This window comes from Rhipicephalus sanguineus, chromosome 5, assembly GCF_013339695.2.
Source record: "Rhipicephalus sanguineus isolate Rsan-2018 chromosome 5, BIME_Rsan_1.4, whole genome shotgun sequence".
Taxonomy (NCBI): Eukaryota; Metazoa; Arthropoda; class Arachnida; order Ixodida; family Ixodidae; genus Rhipicephalus; species Rhipicephalus sanguineus.
This window is the reverse complement of record NC_051180.1, coordinates 119885094-119899200: the sequence shown is the minus strand read 5'-3', so window position 1 is coordinate 119899200 and position 14107 is coordinate 119885094. Positions and strand designations below refer to the sequence as shown.

Genomic DNA, 14107 nt, shown 5'->3' with positions numbered 1-14107 from the left:
GTACAACGCGTATATTGCCATCGGGCGTCACACCATGCGAACTGCATAACGAGAAGCCGACCACCCATTGCAAATGGCACACACATTACTGCGCGTATTCCCTTACGAACACGTATTGGGTGCATCGCAGCTTCGAAAAAGTATCACGCGCGTGATTTGCTGCTAGTTAAACGGGTACTGACACGAACATTTTCAGTTGTCGTTTTTTTGCGTCGAATGAAAGGCCAGGCCCTCAAGAGCCTAGAAAAGGTAGTGCTCAGCGCGAGTGCACCCTGAAAAAGTAATTACAGTAATTTTTTAAAAGCTAGTTTCGGTTCCTACTGTACCCTGACGTCACAACACGGTACGAGTTTCTCGTCACGTGCTCGCACAATACATAGTGACGTTTCCACGGCCGCTCCGCACCTTCGGCTCCGTTGATGACGCACAAGCGGCCATTTTGGAAGTTTTGGTACCTGACGTCATCACAACTAGCCAGACTGCTGCATGAAGTCACCAGAATTAGTACTGTAGCCTGACGTCAAGATAGTATCGATGCCAGTAGGTGCGCCATGGAAAAATTGACTTCAATATCAAAATAAAATATCGATCGTATCAGCATTCGCTGAGTTTCATACTTGCTCAGAGCCGTCTCTGCATACAGGAGATTTGTATGGCAGAGTGAACTCGCTTTTGAAAAAAGGTGTCAGTACTCCTTTAAACATGCCATCCATTACAAAGGGCATACACATTAGTGCGCCCATTCTCTTACACACACGTAGTGGGTATACTGTTGTCATAAAAGTGCTGTTGAAAAGGGCGGAAACCTTTACCTTTGCTATAGATATGTGGAGTGTGTGTGTGTGTGTGTGTGTGCGTGTGCGTGTGCGTGTGCGTGCGTGCGTGCGTGCGCGTGTATGTGTGTGTGTGTCTGTGTGTGTGTGTGTGTGTGTGTGTGTGTGTGTGCGTGCGTGTGTGTGTGAGAGAGAGTGAGAGAGAGAGAGACCGAGGACTGAACATAATGACAAGCGAAACACAGCACGATGAGGATGGGGCCGGATATCGCCATCGCGTTCACCTCTAAAAGGCAAAGCTTTAGCGTCCCCCAAGTTTCGTTTCGACGTTTGTTCAATATTCGTCATGGGCGTCTAAGCAAATTACAAACATCCCCAAGAAGCGCCGATAAACTAATTAAACAGTTGCTGATATGATGTCCCGTCCATGCAACTAAGTATATTTTTTATCAGAGTTGTTTATTTTAATTGCGTGCTTCATCGCATGCATCAAAGGCAATGTATACGATTATGTGCTCATGGCAAACACGTGGCGTATTTTTTACTATAAACGCTGTAGCTGGTTGATTTGAGCTGATATTTTTATTGATATTTCACTTGCATAAGACCACTCCATCTAAATGAAGTTCTTGTTTTCATCTGCTTATAGTATGGCTTGTTAAAATTAAATTTTTTTGTGTCGTATTTTCGAATAGAATTTAACGTAAAAGCGCCAGAACGCTTCTCTAGTGCATTTGACGATGCACCTCGGCCTGCACCAGCGCCTTGCACATGGTGCACTGCTTACACCAGGCATCCGTGCAAGTGTGCACGTGACCGACGCGCAAGTCGGCCAGACATCACATTGTACCTACTATCGTACACGGTAAAGTATTCGAAACATTAAGCGTGCTACTTTGTGGCGTTCCCAACAGCTTTATTCTCAAGGGGTGAGGTCGAGTCTTTAACCTTTTTAATCTAGCTGTGCAAGTGAAAAATTTTCTTGCATATATGCAATACCGATACAGATATGAGAAGGGATAACCCGAAAACCAGGAACATGTTGCTTCATTTCTAAAGCAAAACGAGTGCCCACATATGTACACACAGGGAACACATGATCCAGAAGGTCCACTATCATTCTACATCTCACATGGGAAGTTAGGTTGTTGACGGCTCTGTTTTAACGCGTAAATCATCATTTTTATCACCGTTTACCACATTCAACGCATTAATCATCATAATCATCATCACAATTGCCCATGGGCTCTCTCCTTGCTAACGACTGTGCTTCAACACGTTCGTCATTATCTTTCATCATCGTCATCATGAATGCGTTTATCCTTATTTTCATCGCTTTCAAGACTACCGTCAACCTCACCATTCAAGGCGCTTTTATTGCTCAGAGCTCTGCTTCAACGGGTTCATCATCGTCGTTCTGGTCGTTCATACTTATTATCAGTGCGTTAATCGTTATGTTCAAATTGAATAAAACAAGTGAATAAGAGTTTGAACATAACAATAACTGCGTCATGATCAGCTGCATCTTTGAAAAGACATTTGTATGTCAATGACTCTTCTTGAATACGTTTATCGTCGGAGCTCTGGGACTCAGAACATTCGCATCCGCTAGGCAACTAAAAAAATTGTGGCATATATGTATTTATCACTGAGTCCACGTCTCAAATAAAGCGAGTAAATTCTTAACATAACTTCTAAACGGTGCGTAGTTAGCCCCCTTGCGACTAACTTTTTGCGCAGATCCGCACGGCAGTGAGCCGTATGCTGCTACCATGCGGTGTTCTATCAACTTTTCACAAGAACTCGGTGTACCTGCCCGCCGCGCACCAGGGTGCTGCGGCGACAGCTCAACTTAAAAGAAATTTGGTCGCTCACAGGGCAACTAAAGTTGCATATTAGCACGGGGTCGGGACGTCGACGAAGGCAGCAGTCGGCGTGTTAGACTAAACTGTTTATTTGGCCGTACTTGTGGCCGGGAAAAGAAAAGTCAAACTATAGCAATACACACTGCACACCGCCCCGCCACGGTGGTCTAGTGATAAAGAAAAAAAAAGCCACGGTGGTCTAGTGGTTACGGCACTCTACTGCTGACCCGAAGGTCGCGGGATCGAATCCCGGCCGCGGCGGCTGCATTTTCGATGGAGGCGAAAATGTTTGAGGTCCGTGTACTTAGATTTAAGTGCGCGTAAAAGAACCCCAGGTGGTCGAAATTTCCGGAGCCCTCCACTACGGCGTCACTCATAATCATATCGCGGTCTTGAGACGTTAATCCCCAGATATTATTATTATCACACTATACACTGATAGCGGCGAACAGAGCATCGGCCGTTGATAAAACAGATGTGCAGACCGGTGCGTGGGCATTTACAGATGCGTCCAGCATTCGGGCCTTATCGCTGGTGGCTGCGTTAGTTCCATAGTAATCTAAGCTGTTCGCGTTATTCTAACATAATCTGAAAGGTTCCCAGACATTAGGCCGCGGCTTGCGCAAGGCAGCGGCTACGCGTGCAGTGGACTAGTTACATAAAAATAACAAAAGAACCGTTCGTGCCATTATAAACAAGAGAAACCCTTCCGTTTCTCGAATAAAGCGAAATAATCGAAAATCTTTTAGGCATTTAAGGGGAAATTGTGAAACAAATGCATGGCTTATCCCTCCGTCATAGGAATCGGTATACCACGGAAGTGAAAAGTATGTTCACTGAAGTAGTTGATTGTTTATTGTGCATTGATCTATGAGGGCATGTACACTATCTATTGGCTATAGCGCCGTTTGACGTGCATGCACCCCCGTTAGCGCATAGTGGCACACACTCTCAGAAAAAAAAGAGTATGCGTGACTCTTTTCGGAGAGTTCTGGCTTGCCACGTATAGGACTCTCTTTCAATAGTCACGGTGACTCTCTTGGTGGGTCAGGGTCGGCTCGCTCTAGGAGAGTCCCCTGACCCTCTAGGAAGAGTGGAAAGACTCTCATCCGGAGGATCACGTTACCACTTATAGGGAGTCAGACGACTCTTGACGGTAACGCTCCTACGGGGATCAAGTGACCCACACCGAAGCATCAAACGACTCCACAAGTATATTAAGCTACTCATTTGATCCTTCCTCTACTTTTGCGCGACTACTGTTGAAAATAGTGGAGTATTCATTTTAAGCAAGTCCAATAATACTTGCCGTTCTGCCCAGCGACCGCAAAAATAGTTCAGTTTCAGCGTTATTTGAATAAAACTCGTCACAGGAATACATATTTTCCAGCAAAGTTATATAGAAAGCGCGAAAAGATGGTCTGTGATTTCCAATTAAGAAGTTTGGGTATCCCTCATTTACATGCTTCTATGAGTATAGCCAACTAAAATGTGTGACTGTGATGTGCACAGTGTCATATGGTGCTAAATAAACAGCGGAAATCGCCATCATGTTTCCATATTTATTCCTTATGATTAAGAATAAATCAAAAAGTGGTGTCGGCTTGAGGCATCAGACTTGTGGTTTGCTAGGTTGTCGCTCCTCTCCAGCGTAAGCACCATGAAAAACGGTATCTGAAAAGCAGGACGTGATATTATGATGAGAAAATGAAATTGCAGCAAAGGTTTGCAAAACCTACACAATAAGTGGTTCACACAGAAATAATAAAGGCTAACAACAAAACAACAAAGCACATCCTCCGGCAGTCAGGGGTATGCCGTGAGCGGTTATTGACCGCATGTTTTACGAACGTAACCCGTCCTTAAATACTCAGATAAACAGATGCAAGTACAAGGGCCCGATCGACACCCAGCGCGTGCGTACGCCATCTACGTCCAGATCAGACATGTCATATGCTAGAATTAGCGCACATAACTCCCACAATCACGTACACTCACTCGATTCGGTTATAACGCCCAACGTCATCGCAGTGTATACAAACCACGAAAACAGCAAGCAGAAACGAGGGAAAATAGTGCACGGCGGCGGCCGCAACAACGCACGCCATCGGCCCCGCCACGGTGGTCTAGTGGTTATGGCGCTCGACTGCTGACCCGAAGGTCGCGGGATCGAATCCCGGCCGCGGCGGCTGCATTTTCGATGGAGGCGAAAATGTTTGAGGCCCGTGTATTTAGATTTAGGTGCACGTTAAAGAACCCCAGGTGGTCGAAATTTCCGGAGCCCTCCACTTTTGCGTCTCTCATAATCATATCGTGGTTTTGGGACGTTAAACCCCAGATATTAATATTATTATTATAACGCGCGCCATCGAAAGTCTAGAGCTCTTTCACTTTACCGGCGAGGCGTGTCCAACTTGAATGACTACCGCGTACGTTCTGGAAGCCACCGTACTATATCTACACCTTAAACTACCGTCTTTAACCAACAAAAACCATTATATATAGTGCGTCTGAGCGTTCTGTACACAGGTTTTTTTTTTTTTTTTCACGTTCCCACGCGCGGAAGCACGCTGCACACTCAAGGTCGATGGAAATGTTATTATGAAGTAGACTAAAGTGCATCTCAAAACGACATCTTGCACCTTCAGTAGTGCAGACACAACGTGCGATCAGCAAGAAGTGACCCTCGATAATTGCTTGCATCGCTCCCTTTATGGGAGCTTGTACAGCAACGCGCATATCGGTGGTAACTCGTTAACTGACAGCCTTAGTTGGGCAACCGCAACAGCCCCGCGGACGCAGGCTGCTGTTGGAAATGGCTGGCAGATAATTTCAGCAAGGCTGCTGCGGACGCCCAGCTAAAGCTGTATAATTGGTACCTACGAAAGCAGTACACTCACCGTTAACTGGCGCCCGTTGTCGGTGTCCGCAGCTCCATGAATATTCCGCCCTCCAAGCTTGACTTCGTGCACGGAGCCGGCGTCGACACCACCGAAGACGCGCAACCAACGCAACCACGCAACGCATTGCAATGGACTAGGAGACTGAGACGACTGAGAGAGGAGAGCGGTGCGCTACCCCGGCGCCAACCCCGTCTGCGTCAGCGAGCAAGGCGCCACAACGGCGCCAAAGCGCAAGCGCGCGATATGTATGGCGTATACGGCGGCTCTTTCATCACGGAAGCCAATCGAAACGCGCTTCCGGAGGGTCTAGTGACTCCTTCCAAAATGCTAACTCTTTTTCTCTGCCTGTACCTTCCATAAGGGGTCAGATGGACACCCGAAGAGAGTCACGGTTCCATGACCCTCTTTTGACTCTCTTTTTTTCTTAGAGTGCACCATCACGACCACTAACACCCATGATCATGATTGAGCCAATGGGTAGCTGAAGTTGTTAACCTATATAGCTTAACACAATATATGGCGAATCCCGCGCAAAGATGGCATCAACAAGCGCATAATAAACACTGGTATTCTATATGTACTTCTTCAAAGCGCTGTTGATTGAGGAGAGACACGGCATGTTGTGCGCTCCAGAATAATAGGGCAACCTACGCCTGTCCTCATGCATACACTACCACACTGCTCTTCAGCAACAAGTGAGGCAGAGATTCGTAGCTTGAGCCGCGAACGCGCGAAGGCGTTTCCCGTCCTGCTGGCCTTTGTCTTGCTCCGCAAAAGCGCAAGAATAGCCCGTCCACATCGTTGCCTTTCTGCGTCGCTTAGTCCGACAATTTTATTAGTCCGTGCTATCACACAGAAGCAGTAGCCGGCGGTGAAACAACGTTGGTGCATGTGGAAGCTGCACTACTCCGACAACGAGCCGTCACACGCTAACACGAAGCGAAAGGCAAAGAACGTAACTGCGTGTAGGGCGGCTCCTCGGTGCCAGCGCGGTCAGTTCTAACCACGTTCTAACCACGGTCTCCGAGATTGCGCGCTGGCACAGCGCCCAAGTTCTAACTTCGTCGTCGCCAAATTGCTCCTTATCGGTATTTGTTATTGTCATGACGCAGTACTTCCTTTCACCGCTCACAGGGGGTGGCACGGCCCCGCACCACATTTCCACACCAACAGAGAGCACTGTGAGAGAGCGATAGTGTGAAAGGTATAAGGCACGTTTGTGGAACTTAGTACATGTGCCGCGGTGACCTGGACGGTAAAGCACCAGGCGCCCATCGTCGTGGACCGAGCGGTCATGGGTTCGATTCCCGGCGGTGGAACTTTTCCTTCACTTTTCTTTCTGATCCGTAGTGTGCGTAACGTGATCCGTAACGTGATATCTGTGACGGAAATATGTAAGTGAATTCAAGTCCTGGTGGACCCCGGCGTAAAAGCTTTCGTGTTAAAAATGTAGGCATACACCTCTACGAACGACTAGAGGAAAACACCATTGCGTTGTGGGCAATGCCCGCTGCTTCTTCACAGCAGTTATCCCATGGAGCTGCCTTTATGGAACTTTGAAGCAATGCCAACATTTCACATTGACTTGAAGGCAATGCGCTGGCTTGCAGTATGTCTTGTCCACATATCTGGACGTTGGGTTGTAAAGGGTTAATATAGACGAGTCAGGTTTTTTGTAGTAACTACATTTCCGTGAAGTAAAGCTGATTGCATTCTCGAAAGACAGGACAGAAACTTATGCTTGAAATGGATTATGTTAGCTATCGCTGTCTGAATTTCTTGACAGATGTTTGGCTGCGCATAATTTGGTAAACATAGTACATTGCTCAAGTACGTGAGTACATGCCCAGGGCTTTTTTATTGGTATAGTATGAAAAACTTTATTGAGGTCCTGCAGAGTGCATCTCAACACGCAGCAGGCTGCTCCCACGTAGGGAGCGGCAGGCCAAGCCTCTTGGGGGCTTTTGTAATCACTGAAATAGCTTACGTTCGAAGTGGAGTATAGCATTAATATTGCATTAATTATTCAAAATGCTAATGCTCACGTAGCTCGCGCGCGTAGATTTTTGTGTACTGTTTGCATAGCTACAACTTGCAACTTCTAACATTCTCTCAGCTCCGCCTAACATATACAAGTGACGGTGAAACTGTTACCAATAAGAAAGAGGGTGCTGAAAGGATGAAAACCGGTGTAACATCACTCGGAAGATATTGATGACTATGCAGCGAAGGCGAGTCTTTGTCCTTAAGTTGACCCTGCTTCTCTGTTGATTTCTCCAAGAAAAATGTCGCGCTTGCATGTTACTAGGTTGAGTTCAGTGAGGCAATAGAAAGAGAGGTTGAGTACCGAAGTGCGGATCTAGGCACCATTGTTCATCGTGAGCAAATCGACTGGTTCGAAGCTTGCTGCCCTGCGAGGTGCCGTCGATTATATCAAGCAACAACCGGCTAATCGATGGGTAGTATTCTGCGACTCAAAGGCGGCTCTATAATGTCTTTAGTTGACACTTCGTCGCGGATTGTACGAAAAACTTGTGTGGGAGGTACGAGAAATGCTGCAATATGCGATTGAAAAACAACACAACATTGTGTTTCAGTGAATACCAAGTCATTGCGAAACTCCGGCAACAACCTCGGCGATGAAGCTGCCAAAAAAGCACACGTGGAGACAAACGTTGTTTCTTTAGTGTTATCCAGGATTGACTCGGCTCGATACTAAAGTAAGCTGGCGCAGAACATGACACCCACCATGGACTGTAATCTCTCGACCAGCCTCTACGAGTGCGGCTACAAGCTGGTCTTTCCCAGGAGGAAGACACAGTGTTGTGCCGTCTGCGTCTGGGTGTAGCATTCAGCAACGCCTACTCATTTAAAATCGAGATGGCTGACAAGGCCGAGTGCAACGACCGTGCCTTTGATGAAACTATTGAGCACCTTTTGTGTTACTGCCCGACATAAGCAAACGAGAGGCTTCACCTCCGAACTGCTCTAAATCAACTAGACGGAAGCGCTTTCACTGTTGAGAAGATATTCGGACCATGGAGCTACCCATCCCAGTTCCAAAAGCAACGAAAGCGCTGTTGCATTTTCTCAAAGATACCGGACTGATTCACCGTTTGTGATGTCAAACGCGGAACTGCTACGTCGGCTGAAAGAGTGATTTTTCTCTCCTCCTCTCTAACTTTCCTTCCCCTTCCCCCTTTCCCCAGTGCTAGATAGCCTACCGGGTTCAGCCCTGGTTAACATCCCTGCCTTTCTTCTATTATCCTTTCTCTCTCTCTCTCTTTGTTCATTGTCACCACTGTTTAGTGCGACTTGGCTTTTTCTCTTCGTTTTATAGCTATTGAAGGTTTTGGGCTGGCAGCAGCTTTTAAATGTTTGATAGCTAGGTTACAGCAGATTTCGAAGTTTTCTAATAAGGCTTATACGCACGTCAATATGACTTTGCTGCGAGAGATTATGCGACTCCGCGCTATGGGCAGCAGGTATGTTCGCGGAAAGGCGGTTCTAAAGTTCCATCTCTCAAGGCGGTCCCAAAGTGCGATCGTGAAGTTTTGCGTGGGAGTCCTGGAACTTGAAGGAATTCAGGGCGCTCTACTCAAGAAAGAAGAAAGAATTCGAAGGAAGCTGAAAAAAACCAAGAGCGCTCACTAGGCAATTCAACCGGTAAGCGGGTTTATTTCTAAGCATCTGAAGAACCAGACGATTGGAATGTTGGATGCTCACTTCTGACGTTTAAATAAAATATCCTTGAACAAAGCGTCACCGGTGCTGCGCGTTGGGTTAGTGGTCCTTTGCAGGGCCGAGTCAGTGACATGCCTTGCATTTTTACCGCTTCATATTTCTTAAACGTGTGACAACTCGCGTATTCTTCTTCCCGGCACCCTTATAAATCGTACACTTTGAGACCAGCTAGAATAGGCCGCTTGCACTTCGTGGCGCGGTATGCTTTGAATTCTGAAGTCCCTATGTGAAGGTTGACGTACTTAACCGGATCCCGTGTTTCCGGCTTGGTTATGACAGTCGCGCGTTTTCTTTCATCTTCAGAGGTCACTCTGGTTGGCTCCCTTTACCTTCAGATGAACTGACAATATAAATGAATGGAACCCAGACTAAGACTTCGATGACATGGGGCGATATCTTCCGGAATCTAAATATAACAGTGCCTAACACACCTCTATCCTTGCCAACGCTTGGCGACTTGAGAAAAAATCTACCCTCCAGCTCCTCCAGGATAACTTCTCGTTCAGGCACCTTGTCCTAATGCAATTCCCGCATCGCTCTATCACTCAAAATACGCAACACATAAAACCGAACACTTTGTTTGCTGCGTAGTCTGTGAATCGTACTGCAGGCCTCTGAGAGCAGGAACCTCTTTTTCAACTGATTTTAATGTTTATCATCAATAGCTCAGTAATGGCAAACTTACGTGAAAAAGCAGGTGAAGCGCCGTTCCGACGACTGACTACACTTGAAAAAGAAACAAGCGGAGACTTAAGTGATGAATTATAACTAGCCGCAATTCGCATTGCAGTACAACGTGCATGCAATGCAGTGTACCCCTAATGATTTAGGGACACGAACCGGCGTCAATTAGTGTCATTTGCGTATTAATACGTATGTAGAATCCGTTTGTAGGCGTAACCATATCGGCGACGAACTGCGCTCTTCGATGTTCCAGTACTGCTTCAGAGGTCAGTTCTCGGCGCTGGCCTCAGAACGGATTCAGGTCAAGTCAGTAACTTCCTTAAAGGCCCCTTATCAGGGCTGTTACAGCGCGGTGGGATGCTACATAAAGCATCGAAACAATGTGCAAACACACGCGTCAAATGATGAACTTAGAAGAAAGTTTAAATAATTTAACAAAATAGAAGAAACGTCAGCGATTGACAATCGCACGTAACAACGAATACAACACACGAAAAAAGCTTTCTACACTATACAAATAAACATACGTGTTAAAAGGTGCAGTGGCACAAAAACGACGATTAATTTGGCAAAACAGAAAAACGCAAACAATGTATATACAGTGACCATTTGAGGACACAACATGGTGGGGAAGGGCGTTACAGTGTGACGGTGTTGGAGCGAAAATTGAAGTAGAGTAGGTACTTGTGTGTGAGCGCGGTTTTGAAACTTCCAACGAATGACCAGTGCGTTGTGATATTCTTGACACACCCCGCTTGTTGAATGAGCCATAAAAAATCTGATGAAAAATAGCAATGCTGACTATCATATGGTGGTATGATGGTATGAGAGCGAGAGAACATCATATTGGATATGCTTAAGTCATATGTGAATATACGAATATATCTTGCAGCACAATTTTGGGAAGACTCAAGCGCTTTGATGCAGCATTATTTATATGGGTGCCACATTGGAGAAGCATGTTCTACTGCAGGCCTCATCGGTGATCTGCATGCGTGAAGTCTGATGTACCGAGTACAGCATGACACAAATTGCATCCTAAAAAGGCCGAGTCGCTCCCGTTGAATGAGGAGGGGACCTGCGTCATGCAAGCCAACACACGATGCTTCTTAACCTAGCGAATAAAAAAAAAACGCTTCCGTATTCTCATCTTATAATATTATGCTGCGTGTTCATCTGCAGCCTTCATTCATCATGTCAGGTCTTCACATTTCCCTGAAATTCTGCCTTGTTTTGTTGCCTCTTATATGATGTAACCGCAGGTGTGCGTACAGCGTTTCTTTATCTCATGGTCTATGGAAAATTTAAGCACGCAACAAAAGACAGTTTCCTCAAGTCTCATTATCAGATGCGCCAAGCGTTAAAAACCCATATGATGGCCTTCATGCTTTCCACTTGTCGCTTTGGGCAACGAGGTGCTTCAGCATTGCCGCGAATGAATAGAAAAACCAACGCTGCAGAAGTGTCTTTCAATTGATATCCCCAGAAAAGTTGCATGTCTCCTGCAACAAAAATGCATGAAGGTCACCGTCAAATATCGGCTAAACTCTGCAGTAGATATAGTTCACGAGGTGCTGTGGTGTGAAACATTGTTTAACTCTCAGTCTGCGCTTCTTCTGATTTGTAGCACAAATATAGTGATTTAAACAGTTAATCATGAAGCATTGCTGTCGTGGAATCAGTAGATGTGGCACGTGCGCTGCGTTTCCGCTGTGCTGTAGTGATGAATGCAACAGGCTGCTAATATTGCAGCTGCTTCATGTGCATTGGAAAACAATTGTGGCTCGGCCTATTTTTATGCTCGTAAATGATACTCTTTTTCCGAATGAATACTCTGCAAGTCAAAAACACTACCGACTCTCCTACAAAAGAACACACTGCGTGGAACCTCATGTTGCAGAAAGGCCGAAAGACAAGCTAATGTGTTGTTATTTTTGATGGTGGGATAGTGTGCTTAAAGCAATTGCTTTGGATTTTCGTAAGTGTTCAGAAAGGAATGTTGAGAGATGCCGTTGAACTACTTATGTAGACTGAGCCAATATTTTCAAGAGGAACTTGTTGGGTGAATTGAACTTCTTTTTTCGATAATTTCTCACTCGATCAAACATCGATATTCCTCTAAATTTTACTCTAACTGGAAGGAATAATTGAAAGTCATGAGCGGTGTGTACTTGTTCCTTTATTCACGTAAGAGCGTCCATGTGTCGTGGCAGTGTTAGTCCACATAAAAAATGATGACCTCGATGCAATCAATCCACAAATGCACCGACAACGTTTTCCAATCACTTTATTAGAGCCCTTGGTAAGCAAGGAGAAAAGAAGTGGATGTTCCCTATTTTGTGAAATAATAAGTGAAGAGATAGTCATTCAGGAGGCTAATGGCACTTTTCACCAAGCCATATGAAGTTTTACAGTGGCGATTAGGAAAACAGCTCTGTTTCACGTGTAAGGTTCACAAGTAGCTGCTCTGGCGCAGGAAATGGAAGCAGTATTCTCAAACACGGTGTTATTTCAAATCACATCATCTCTGATATGCGGACATTTCAGCAGGTTCCGCAGATACTGCTCCCAATGTTGTCTTGCGGCACTGGGCTTCATCCGAATGTGGAGGCTGGCCAACTATCCGGGTCAGCTGGACTTGTGGTCACTTTAGCCGACGATCCCCCTGTGAATTGGAATAGTATTGTTACGTTCACACATACACGGCGTAATATATATTTTATTGGCAGTTCGTATTGGTCGTTAGAAAATTATTGCTCATCCTTTTCAGGAATGATAGTAAGCATACGTATCGTTCAAGAACAATAAAGAGATGCCGTAGTAAAGTAACTGCTAATTTTACACTTAACGGGGTCCTCAACCACTTTTTCAAGTAATCATCTAGTGATCGCAGTATCGGATTTTATTGCCTCACAAATCGATTACCGCAAATGTTTCTCGAATCCATCAAGAACAAACGGAGTTATAGGGGTTTGCAGCACGCTTTAAGCGCCTTCTCTCTCCTTTCGTACGTGCTGGAAGCTGCTGAGGGTGGAATGGCACGCTGGAAAGTAGTTATGTCAGCTCTTGTCATGACCTGGAGCGCGCGTGATGAAACATGATCGCTCCCTCCCGTTGTAATTACTGCGCGTGCTAGTGCGACTAACTCTATAATGTTAACAGACTATGGAGCACGACTCCGGCATGTGGCGGCACTCCGTGGCAGAAATTGCATCTCATCCTAACGCCGTTCTTCATTTATGTCCGCTACTGGCCAGTAGTATGCTATCTGGTGTGTGACGATGGGCAGTAGGCGCCGGCAGCGAGGAAGAAGGTGAGCACCGGCCTCAGCATCAAAAGAGTGCGCATGAGAAAATGGCAACTTCGCGCTCAGTCAGTCAGTCGGTCGGTCCGTCGGTCGATTGGTCGCTCAGCCAAGCTAATTAGAATCATCGGCAAGGGCTTCTAGGAGCCCACCGAAGACCTCTCCTTCGGCGGGAGCATTGGCCTGCTTCTAAAATTTCCTTGCCGCGAATGACTGCAACATTTGACTCAACTTTTCATAGCTTTCCGAAGGTTGTGTGTCTTCACGAAGCCCTATGGGTGGTTCATCGCCCCCATAACAGCAAGAAGGACCAGACTTCAATGAACATGAAGTGAAATTTGTTAATGTCACGTACATGCCTTTTGTTGAGTCCTGTAATGTCTACATCAATATCCACCGTATGTCCGCGAAATGTTTAAATAACGTTAATAGTTTCAGATTTCTCACGTACAAAACTTCCCACTTTCCTGAAATGGGAAATTTTGAGCTCAGAAAAGAAGCACACGAATGCAATGTGACGCCTACCAATAATCTTTCCATGCCATGCTGCATGACAGTTAGCTTCATAAGAACCGCCTTCTAAGTTATACCCTTGATGTTAGCATCAGTCGAACTCAATGATTGCATTTTCACGTAGTATTGCTGAAGCTAAGCTGCAGTTCATATCTTGGAAATCATTATTCGCTGCCATTACCGAAACTCGTCGGCCTCCAGTGAGTACCGCTCATCAATTCTTGTTACATGAGGATTGTGGAATTTATCATATTCGCATTGATACTGATACACATTCGAAGACATTGCAGATTGATGTACTCAGTCATTTGGTGGAAAGCT

The 14107-nt window shown here is 45.8% G+C and overlaps 1 protein-coding gene across 1 annotated transcript in view; it reads right to left on the bottom strand.

Annotated features, from left to right (window-relative positions):
• Positions 1 to 12268: 12268 nt before the first annotated feature.
• LOC119394208 (uncharacterized) overlaps positions 12269 to 14107 on the bottom strand; it is a 59487-nt gene continuing 57648 nt past the window's right edge. The window contains exon 7 of the mRNA XM_037661483.1: positions 12269 to 12634. The gene's annotated coding sequence lies outside the window, so the exon portion shown is untranslated. The remainder of the gene's footprint in view (positions 12635 to 14107) is intronic.